Source organism: Tamandua tetradactyla, chromosome 6 (assembly GCF_023851605.1).
Source record: "Tamandua tetradactyla isolate mTamTet1 chromosome 6, mTamTet1.pri, whole genome shotgun sequence".
NCBI classification, from domain to species: Eukaryota; Metazoa; Chordata; class Mammalia; order Pilosa; family Myrmecophagidae; genus Tamandua; species Tamandua tetradactyla.
The window spans coordinates 174151148-174160213 of record NC_135332.1 but is presented as its reverse complement, the minus strand read 5'-3'; the positions used below and the strand labels follow the sequence as shown (position 1 = coordinate 174160213).

Here is a 9066-nt window from a genome sequence, read left to right as displayed (position 1 = left end):
GCGACCGGCCCAAGGTCACCCAGCTCTGGGCCCCGGCGCTCGGGTCGGGAGGGCCCGGGCCGGAGCCGCGCCCCGCGTTCCCCGCCGCGGGTTTTGGGGTGGGGGCCGGCGCGGGGCGGTCCCGGGGCGCTGCGCGCGCTGACGCGGGGCCCCTGCGGTGCGGCGGGGCCGGGGCGCGGGGGCTGCGGCGGGGGGAGGCGGCGGCGCGCGTCCTGCTTTTGTGCCAGCGCCGGCGGCTCGAAGGTAAACCGCGTTTCCTCTTCCTCCTCGCCGCGTCTCTTCCTTTTATAGTTATTTCTCGCGGGGCCCTCGCCGCGGCCGCTGCTCCCGCTGCTGCTGCTGCTGCCGCCGCCGCCTCGGCGGGCACAGCGCGCAAACCGGTGGCGGGGACGCGCGAGCCGCCAACCCGGAAACGGCGGCGGCGGCCCCGGAGGCTCCGAGCTCCTGCGCCCCAGCGCCCGCGCTCCCCTCGCCGCCCGCCCGGCTCGCCAGGTACGTGCCCGGGGCTCCGCCGGCGCCTCCGCCCGCCCGTCCGCGCGCGCGCCCTTGGAGCCGAGCTGCAGCCCCCGAGGGCGCGGGGCGCGGGGTGCGGGGCGCGCGCGTGCTGGGAGCGGGGAGGGGCGGCGGTGCCCTCCGGGCCGCTGCGGATGGAGAGCGGGCGTCGGGAGGGCCAGGGGCGTCGGGAGGGCCAGGGGCGTCGAGGCCGGCCGGGCTGGCCGTGCGGAGGTGGCGGGAGGACGCGAGGGGAGCGTGCGGCGGGGCTGCGCCCGGGACCGGCCAGCTGTGGGGAGCACGCAGCGGCGCCCCGCGCAACCCGAGGGCTGGGCGCCCCTAGGGAGGGGGCGCCGGGGCGTCTGCCCCCGGACAGACCCTTCTGTGCGCCGGATGGGGGCGCAGGGACCGGCCTCGCCACCCTGAGAAGGGGGGCCCTGCCCCGGGCGCAGTGCAACCCCCCAGGTAACTTGCATTTGGGGTTTGGGAGGCCAGTCGCCTAGAATTGAGGAACTAGAGGCGGGGTGTATGAAAAAATCTCCATTGGTCTCAGGACTTCCTCCTAGGGTAGCAGCCCACTCTTTTTAAAGAGCACTTCCTCTTGCCCTTCATCTTTTCGTTATCTTTCTCTAATGGCAGGGCCCTATCAGCTCGTGGAGGCCCCTGCAGCCTGCAGGACTTTCCTGGGGCTGTGGACGCACACGCTGGGGCTCGAACCAGAGTGTCCTTTGCAACCTGCGTCCCCTGTCTGGAGTGGAAGGAAAGAGGAACCCAGGACTTCCCTTGCTGGAGCCCGGGGTTTGGGTGCTGGTAGTGGAGGGGGGGCGCCTTTGATCCCACCTTGCTGCCCAAATGGAGGCGGGGAGGGGCTGATGGGGGTGTCACGTGCCCTTTGTACCTAGGTTGATTCGTGGCCCCGGTGTGACCTTGGGCAAGTCGTTTACCCTCCCGGAGGCTTAGGCTCCTGAGTCCCCCTGGAGCACAGGCCAGGGGAGCTCCTGACCACGTAATTCAAAGTGGGATTGTCAGGCTCCTTTGATTTTCCCAACCCCAGTGCGGAGAAGGGGTGGCGGGGCACACGCGAGGCACTCCGAAGGTATCTGTGAAATGAATGATCAGAACCCATGGTGAATTTTGAGAAGGGAGCGGCCATGGTTCCACATTTCATCTTCCTTGCTGGGTGGGTGACACCCATCTCACAGTTCCTGCAGAGCTGCCTCTGCCACCTGGGCTCACTGGGCTCCACCTCTCCCCGGGAGGATTATCTTGTAAAAATATCGTTCCCCTGTGAAAAGGAGCTTAAATTCCGACTTTGAGACTCCCCCATTCTTGCCTTTGGTAGCAATAAAAAAGAAGCCTGGCATTTGGGGGGGCCCCTGCCAGATGGCCGGCCAGGGCGGGCACACAGTAGGATTGGTTCCCAGCCCTCGGGGTTCCTGTGAGTGTGGAGGAAGCGGGAGGAGCTGAGCTTTCTCTCGTGGTGGGGCAAGCAGAAGTGGGCAGCCCGCAGGAGAGCGCCCCTCCCGAGGCTGGGGTGTCATTTGCATTCTCTGGGTCCGGCTGGGCTGTGGGCTTGGGGAGGGGCCCCGGGGTCCTGCGCAGTGGCTCTCAGGTGCAGGCTTTTCTGCAACTCCTCCTTCATGTCCGAGTTGTTTTGCTTCCCCTGACAGCTATCCCCTCTTCTCTCTGACCTCTCTTAGGATCCTTGGCTGTGGGGTCTTTTCACTGCCCCTATAGAGCCGAAGGCATCGGGAGGGCAGGAGATGAGGCTGAGTTACTGTTACTTCCCACAGTAACAAGCTACAGTTTGTGCGTATATTGGCTCATTTTTAACTCATGGAGTGGCCACAGTTACTTGTAAAGTGGAAGTATGCGGTTACCTGTGAAGTCGAGATATTATTCTCATTTTACAGGGGCTTAGGGAGGGCCCAGGACTTGCCTCGAGACCCACACTTAGCCAGTGGGGGGCAGACTCGGGCTCCTCGCCCGCGTCTTCTGCCTGCAAAGCGCCCTTCTTTTCTGCCGCCCGCGCTCCCTTCTGCGCCTTGGGCCTGGGCTTTTGGGACACAGTGGTGGCCTGTGCCACCGGGCCTCTCCCGCCCAGGGTCAGCGCACCACCTGGAGATTGTTCTCGGGCGGTGCCCCCCGCGTGCTCCCGAGCTCCCCACGTGGCACCCCAGGCCCTGCGCGCGCACGGCAGGAGGGCGTGCGCGGGTCCCGGGGCGGCTGGGCGAGCCCAGTGCGCGCGGAGGCCGTGTGCCCTCTGGGAGGCCAAATTTCCCCGTCGGCAAACGGACACGATGAGCCCAGCCCCTGTGTCTCAGGGCGGGCAGGGCCGGCTTGGAGAAGGGAGAACCAGGCCCAACTCCACGGCCGGCTCTTTCCCCACTCGGGGCGGCCGAGCGTCTGCACGTCTGGAGCCTCAGTGCTCCCACTCGTAAAATGGGACGCATACGTCGTGGGCTTCTCTCCTGTTAGCAGCACAAGTGAAGCCTCAGCCTGGGGCCTGGCTCTCGCGAGCACCCCCGAAACTGGGATGGCCATCGACAGGCATATCCTCTGCTAGAGTGCGAGCACTTCAAGGCCAGCACCATCTCTCCTTCATTTCAACTGGACTTTCTCAAGAAAAGCATATTTGTCCCGGGAGAGGCTGATTATTAATTTGTTCTCCTTCTGGGGTTCACTTGATAAAGTCTGGTTGAAAACAAGATTCATTGTGGTCATGTTTTATATCCATATCTGAAGGTCAAAGGGTCCCCTCCCATTTATTTATTTAATTTTTTTTGGGGGGGGGTGCATGGTCCGGGAGTCGAACCTGGGTCTCCTGCATGAAAGGCGAGCATTCTAACCACTGAACTACCTGTGCACCTGGTCCCTTCCTTTTTAAAGTCGACAGTTTGTGTATCTCTGCCACTCATTTCATGTCTTCTCATGGCCCTTCCTGCTGCCAGCTGAGACTTTCCTTCCCCAGGTTCTCGAGAAGTTCCTCTTGCTTTGGTAGTACTTTCGGTGTTAAGTCTTTGAAAGTCTTTAAAAGGGTGGGGGCCTCACCTGGTTGGAAGAGGGCTAATGATTTTGTAGCCATGGATGCATGAGTTTAAGGACATTTTTTCCCTTTCGTTCTTTTCCGCTTCTAGAGGCAGCGTGGACTGCCTATGGGTTTGAGGCCAGACTGTCTGGGTATGCGCGCTGGCTCTGCTGCTTGGTAGCTCTGGCGAGAAACTTCCTCTCTCTCTCTCTCTCTCTCTCTCTCTCTTTCTTTCTCTGCCTTCATCTTTCAAATGAGGACCAATAATTAGCACCAGGAAGTGCTGTGAGGACCAAATCGGAGTATGTATGGGAAGACACAGGGCTTGGCAGATAGTCGGTGTTTAGCAATTGTCCCCCTCACCCCCACCCCGTGTGCTCTCTCTGTCCCTGCCCTCACCCCCACCGTCTGCCTCTCCCCCGTCACAGCTACATTTCCCATTTCCAGCTGGGGAACCAACAAGCCCTTCTGCTGGCAGGTTGTTTCTAGATTGAAGCTGGAGCCTCCAAATTTTCCCAAGTCCAAGTGTGCTTTTTAAGTCAATTGTTGACTTCGTGTGGTGCTTCCAGTGAGTGGAGAGAGAATTTGTACTAGAGCTCGTCGGGAAGAGTAAATTGAGTAGTCATTGAGCTGATATTCGGTCCCATTGATTTTTTTTCCCCCTCCTTTCCAAAGACTTACTAGCTGCCATCTGCTCAGGGAGAGGAGACATGGTGTTCATAAATAAATAAATAATCGAAGTCGACGAGAAGATTTGTTTAAACAAGTGTTGCTGAGGATGATTTTTATAAATATTTAAGATAATCTGAAACCATTAGAGGAATTGCAGAATTTATTTAAAAAAAAACCAAAAACTGGAAACGTGTTTTGCAGTTTCCTTTTTTTTTCCGTGTTGACTGAATGTCCAGAGGAGAAAACGAAGAAAGGACCCAGGAATGGATGGGTAGGCAGGCTGTCTGTCTGTCTCTGCCTTCAAATGTCAGTCGTGGTGTGATCACCATTTATAGGTAGGGCAGCAGGGTGAGGGTGCCACATCCCAGCGAGGAGGCCAGAACTAAGGGTAGGGGGCCTCCAAAGTTTTTTTTTTTTAATTTTTTAAATTGGAACACTTGTGGGCTTCCAGAGACATCATTCAGGAAGTACAAAGGGCCTCGGATGTTTTGAAAGCTGTCTGGGCTTCCCCAAGACTCAGGACATGTGGCCTGCACAAAGGGCTGCACATTTCGGAGCCTGCTTGTGGGAACCATTGGTAGGCTTCTAGAAGGTTCCTAAGGCTAAACGCCTTTGGTTACTGGTGGGTTACATTTTAGTGGGTCCTGCTAAGGCTTCCAAGCTGGGAGCCTGTAGGTAAAAAGCGAGGGATGTGGGTTGGGGGAGTTTCAGAGATGACAGGTGCCTTGGAGCAGGGCTCCTCAAACTTCCACATGCTTCCAAATCCCTTGGGGATTTCCGTACGGATTCTTTTTTTTTTAACATGGGCAGGCACCGGGAATCGAACCTGGGTCCTCTGGCATCGCAGGCAGGCATTCCTGCCTGCTGAGCCACTGTGGCCTGCCCGCCGTATGGATTCTGAGCCAGGAGGCCCGGGGGGTCTGCATTGCTAACCTGCTCGCCTGTGTTGCTGATGCCTCTGGTTTGCGGAACATGCTTCGAGGAGAGAGACCTGGGAGAGCATCTCGTCCCACCCCCTGCTCTCACCTGCGTGGCACTGAGCTGCTGCTGGGATCCTGGCATGGTTAGTGGAGGAGGAGACGCGCAAAAGACGTGCAGTAAAATGACAGAGTCCTGGGATGGACTTCTGTGGGAGCACAGAGGGATGGTGGGAAGAGAAACTTCTGTATCTACCACCAGGCTTCACACCCAGGAGCAGGGAGGGAAGGAAGAAAAGCAGTGTGGACAGGGTAGCGCCTTCACACATGCCGGTGGTCTGGAAGGACTGAGCAGGAACCGCCAGCCTGAAGCAGTCCACACTCGCAGAGAGCTGAGGGACCTGGGGCCCAGGAGGCAAAGCAATTGGAGCCCACATCTTCTGGCTCCACGCAGAGTTTTCCCTCTACCTCTGCTGCACGTGAGCACCTTTAAGACGGCTGCTGGCGGTGCTCTGGCAGCGAAGCTGTGATGGCAGACAGGTACAGGCCAGGCATCATTCCCCAGCTCAGGATGTGCCTCTGTCCTGATGTCCCTTCAGCACAAGACTGAGCTCTTAAGTCCACAGAGAAAGAGGGGGTCCAGCGTGGGAAAGGGGCGGCTTTGAAAGCGGCAGCATGGGAGACTAATGGCAAATCCCTGCCCCCTGTCGCCATCCCAGGATAAGTAGTGGGGCTGGGGGAGAGCAGGGGAGACCCGGCGTGCAGTCGTGCAGGGGAGGCCAGGGCAGGGGAAGCCAGGCAGGAAGAGGGAGAAAAGTCCACTCTGTACCTCCCTTGTTCCTAGTGTCTCCTGTACTGCCCTGTCTGAAGCCTTAAAGCTGTTTGGAATTTAAACCAAAGCTCCACAGATAAAATGTTGCACTGTGGAGTCGAGGGAGTCAGGGCTGGAATCCTGGCCCAGCCACGCAGTGGCTGTGTGACCTTAGGCAGATAGGCTCACCTCTCTGAACCAGGAATGTCATGGGTGAAACCGAGCTAACCAGCGTCACGTCTCTGGGCTGTTTGGAGTACTAAGTGGGGTCGTGTGGCTAAAAGCCCCAGCATATCCCGGTGCAGCGGTGCTCCCTAAATACCCTCCCCGCGAAGGACTTGGGCACAGGCAGGTCCCGTGCTGGCTTCCCGGCAGAGGTGGTGGGAGCTGATGGAGGGGGATGTTTCTTGAAGAAGTTTTCAAACTTGCTGAAGCAGCCTTATGCAAATCTGAATCCTGTGTGGCCTTGGTGGCTGGGCCTTCTGGGGTCTCCAATGCCAAGGGACAGGGGCAGGGGGCAGGGTGGGCCGTGAGGCCGAGTGGGTCTTGGTTCCGACCCAGGCTCTACCGGTGGAGGGCTTTGCAGCCTGGGTCACGAGGCTGGCTTTGCGCCTTGTCGACGCTCCTAATGAAGTCAAAATACCCGTTCCTGTGCTGGGTTAGAGCTCGGTATACAGTGGGCGCTCGATCATTTGGGTGTCCTTGTGTACACAGCTTCGGGGCTGGGCTGGGGGCGCGGGTAGACCGAGGGAGGCCTTTCCTGCCAGCCTCCGCGCCGCCTGGGCTTTGCTCAGAACGAGAGCTGAAGGAGACGGCGGAAGGCAGGGCGGGCGGGAAACCCGCCGCCGCGTCCTCCGGGGTGTGCCCGCTGCCCTCCACTCTGGCTTTGCGGGTTGCTCCTGGCTGGGTCTGCTCATCGGCCCCGCCACTGAGGGAGCAGATGGAGGTGTGCGTGCCTGCTGAGAAGCGGCGTTTTCCAGTCATTTCGGAACATGCCTCGGGCTCCCGGTTCATTAGGTGGGCTGGGCCCTGAGAGGGACACACGCGGGGCCTGAATACTTGGTCTGCGGCCGTCCCCCAGGCAAGCTCCCGAGGGGTCCGAGCCGCTTAGAGGAGGAAGGAATGCCAGTTTGTTCCCTGAGGACTGAGTGAGGCTCAGCCCCTCTAGGCCTCGTGCTTCTCATCAGGAACTGGAGGGGTCCTTCTCCCGAGGCTGGACATCACCCAGGCGTCTCGGAGGCCAGGCGGGGGCCGACCCAAGGGGCAGGCGGGCGCTGTGCCTGTGCTGAGGTGATGTTGATGGCCCAGGCAGAGGCCCGCTGTCCTGGGGCCTTGAAATAAGCTCACTGTCAAACAGGGCTCCTGTCAACATCATGGGGTGCTTTTGGGGGAGGTTGGGTTTTTTTGGTCTCCTTTTAGTAATAACACTTTTTCCTTACTAGATGTCCACCACGTGCTTTAGAGTTTGCATGTTTTATTTGTTCTCCATAACTCTGAGAGGCAGGTAGTATCATTCCCATTTTACAGAGGAGAAAACTTAGAGGCTAAAAAAGAGGCAGAGCTGGAATTGGGGTGCCCCTTCCCACTCTGGAGTTGGGGTGCCCCGCCCACGCTGGAATTGGGGTGCCCTTCCCACTCTGGAGTTGGGGTGCCCCGCCCACGTTGGAATTGGGGTGCCCTGCCCACTCTGGAGTTGGGGTGCCCCGCCCACGCTGGAATTGGGGTGCCCTGCCCACTCTGGAGTTGGGGTGCCCTGCCCACGCTGGAATTGGGGTGCCCTTCCCACTCTGGAGTTGGGGTGCCCCGCCCACGTTGGAATTGGGGTGCCCTTCCCACTCTGGAGTTGGGATGCCCTGCCCACTCTGGAGTTGGGGTGCCCCGCCCACGCTGGAGTTGGGGTGCCCTGCCCACTCCAGCGCCCCCTGCTGTTTGTTCCCCCTCCTCTCGGTGAGCGTGGCTGTCATGGAAACACCTGCTTGTGCAGTAGCTGCAGCAGCTGCCGGGAGACAGAAGACAGGGTGGCTTCCTCAGTGGGCACCTTGGGGCAGTAAACCTCTCAGTGACCAGGAGTGAACTTGTCAGCCAAGGAGGCTCTTAGTTTGCGGATTACTCGTTGTGGGTGGATTTCTGGGCTGGTTTGAGTGGTGAGGCGTTTTGGTAAAAATGCTGTGAAATGACTCCTGGTGATAATCATACACCCCTGGGTGAGTTTGATGTTGGGATTTATAGCACATGGTGTCGTCTGCATTGCTGGGCTTGCAGCTGCACACTCACAAGGGAAAGATCTGGGGAGAGGAGTGTCCTGCAGCCTCAGGCACTTAGGGGTGGATTTGGAGGGAACACTGAGGAGTCTGGGCTCAGGTTCCTATGGATTTGAGGAAATAAGATGAATACAGGATACGCCTCTGCTGCCGCTTTCCTCCTGCATTTTCAATATGAGAACTTCCCAGAATATTCCAGCATGTCTTTCATCTAACCATGGGTGGGACGGTGAAGACTCTGTTTTTAGCAAGCTCCCTCAGGTAATTCTGATGCAGTGGCCCCCGTCACTCGCTTGGGGGACCCCCACCATCTATAATCACTTGTGCATGTAAGGTCAGTTGCTAGCTCGGGGTGTGTCGGGGACGGGTTGTGCTGGTGTGAGATGGAAAGGACGTTGAGGATCACCTAGTCCCCCCCCCCCCTCAGGCCGTGGCCCCTAAGGGAAATAGAATCCGTAAGGCACAGCAGGAGTGGGGGGTGACAGCAGGGGACTGCTAGCAGGTGGCTGACCCAGGGCCAGGCCTGCCGAGGAGATGCGCGTGGTACCAGCATAACCTTCTCTGGGTCCCCCTGGGGAGGCCCCTGTTCTCATCCAAGCGGGGAGCCGTGCAGATGAGGTGAGGGAGTTGCCGAGTCACTCGGGAGTTGGGAAATCATTGAGTCACCCCGCATTTAAATAATTAGGGACCAGAGCAGAGAGGTGAAAGCCCTGCCAGGGCACCCTGCCACCTGTGGGCAGGAGGGCGGCCACTTGCCCCCGCCTCAGCCACAGCCTCTCCTTGGGTAGCCCCTCCCCTGGGCGCACTGGGTGCCCTGTGCTGGTCTCAGGTGGTCTGAGCTTCTGCTGGTGCCTATAAGGTGGACACGTCCCCAAGACCCAGAAG

General features: G+C 59.1%; 1 protein-coding gene across 3 annotated transcripts in view; it reads left to right on the top strand.

The window, feature by feature from the left end:
- The first annotated feature begins 406 nt into the window (after window positions 1-406).
- Window positions 407-9066, top strand: part of CYRIB (CYFIP related Rac1 interactor B) — a 197033-nt gene continuing 188373 nt past the window's right edge. For all 3 annotated transcript variants that reach the window (XM_077167657.1, XM_077167663.1, XM_077167664.1), the window contains exon 1: window positions 407-492. The gene's annotated coding sequence lies outside the window, so the exon portion shown is untranslated. The remainder of the gene's footprint in view (window positions 493-9066) is intronic.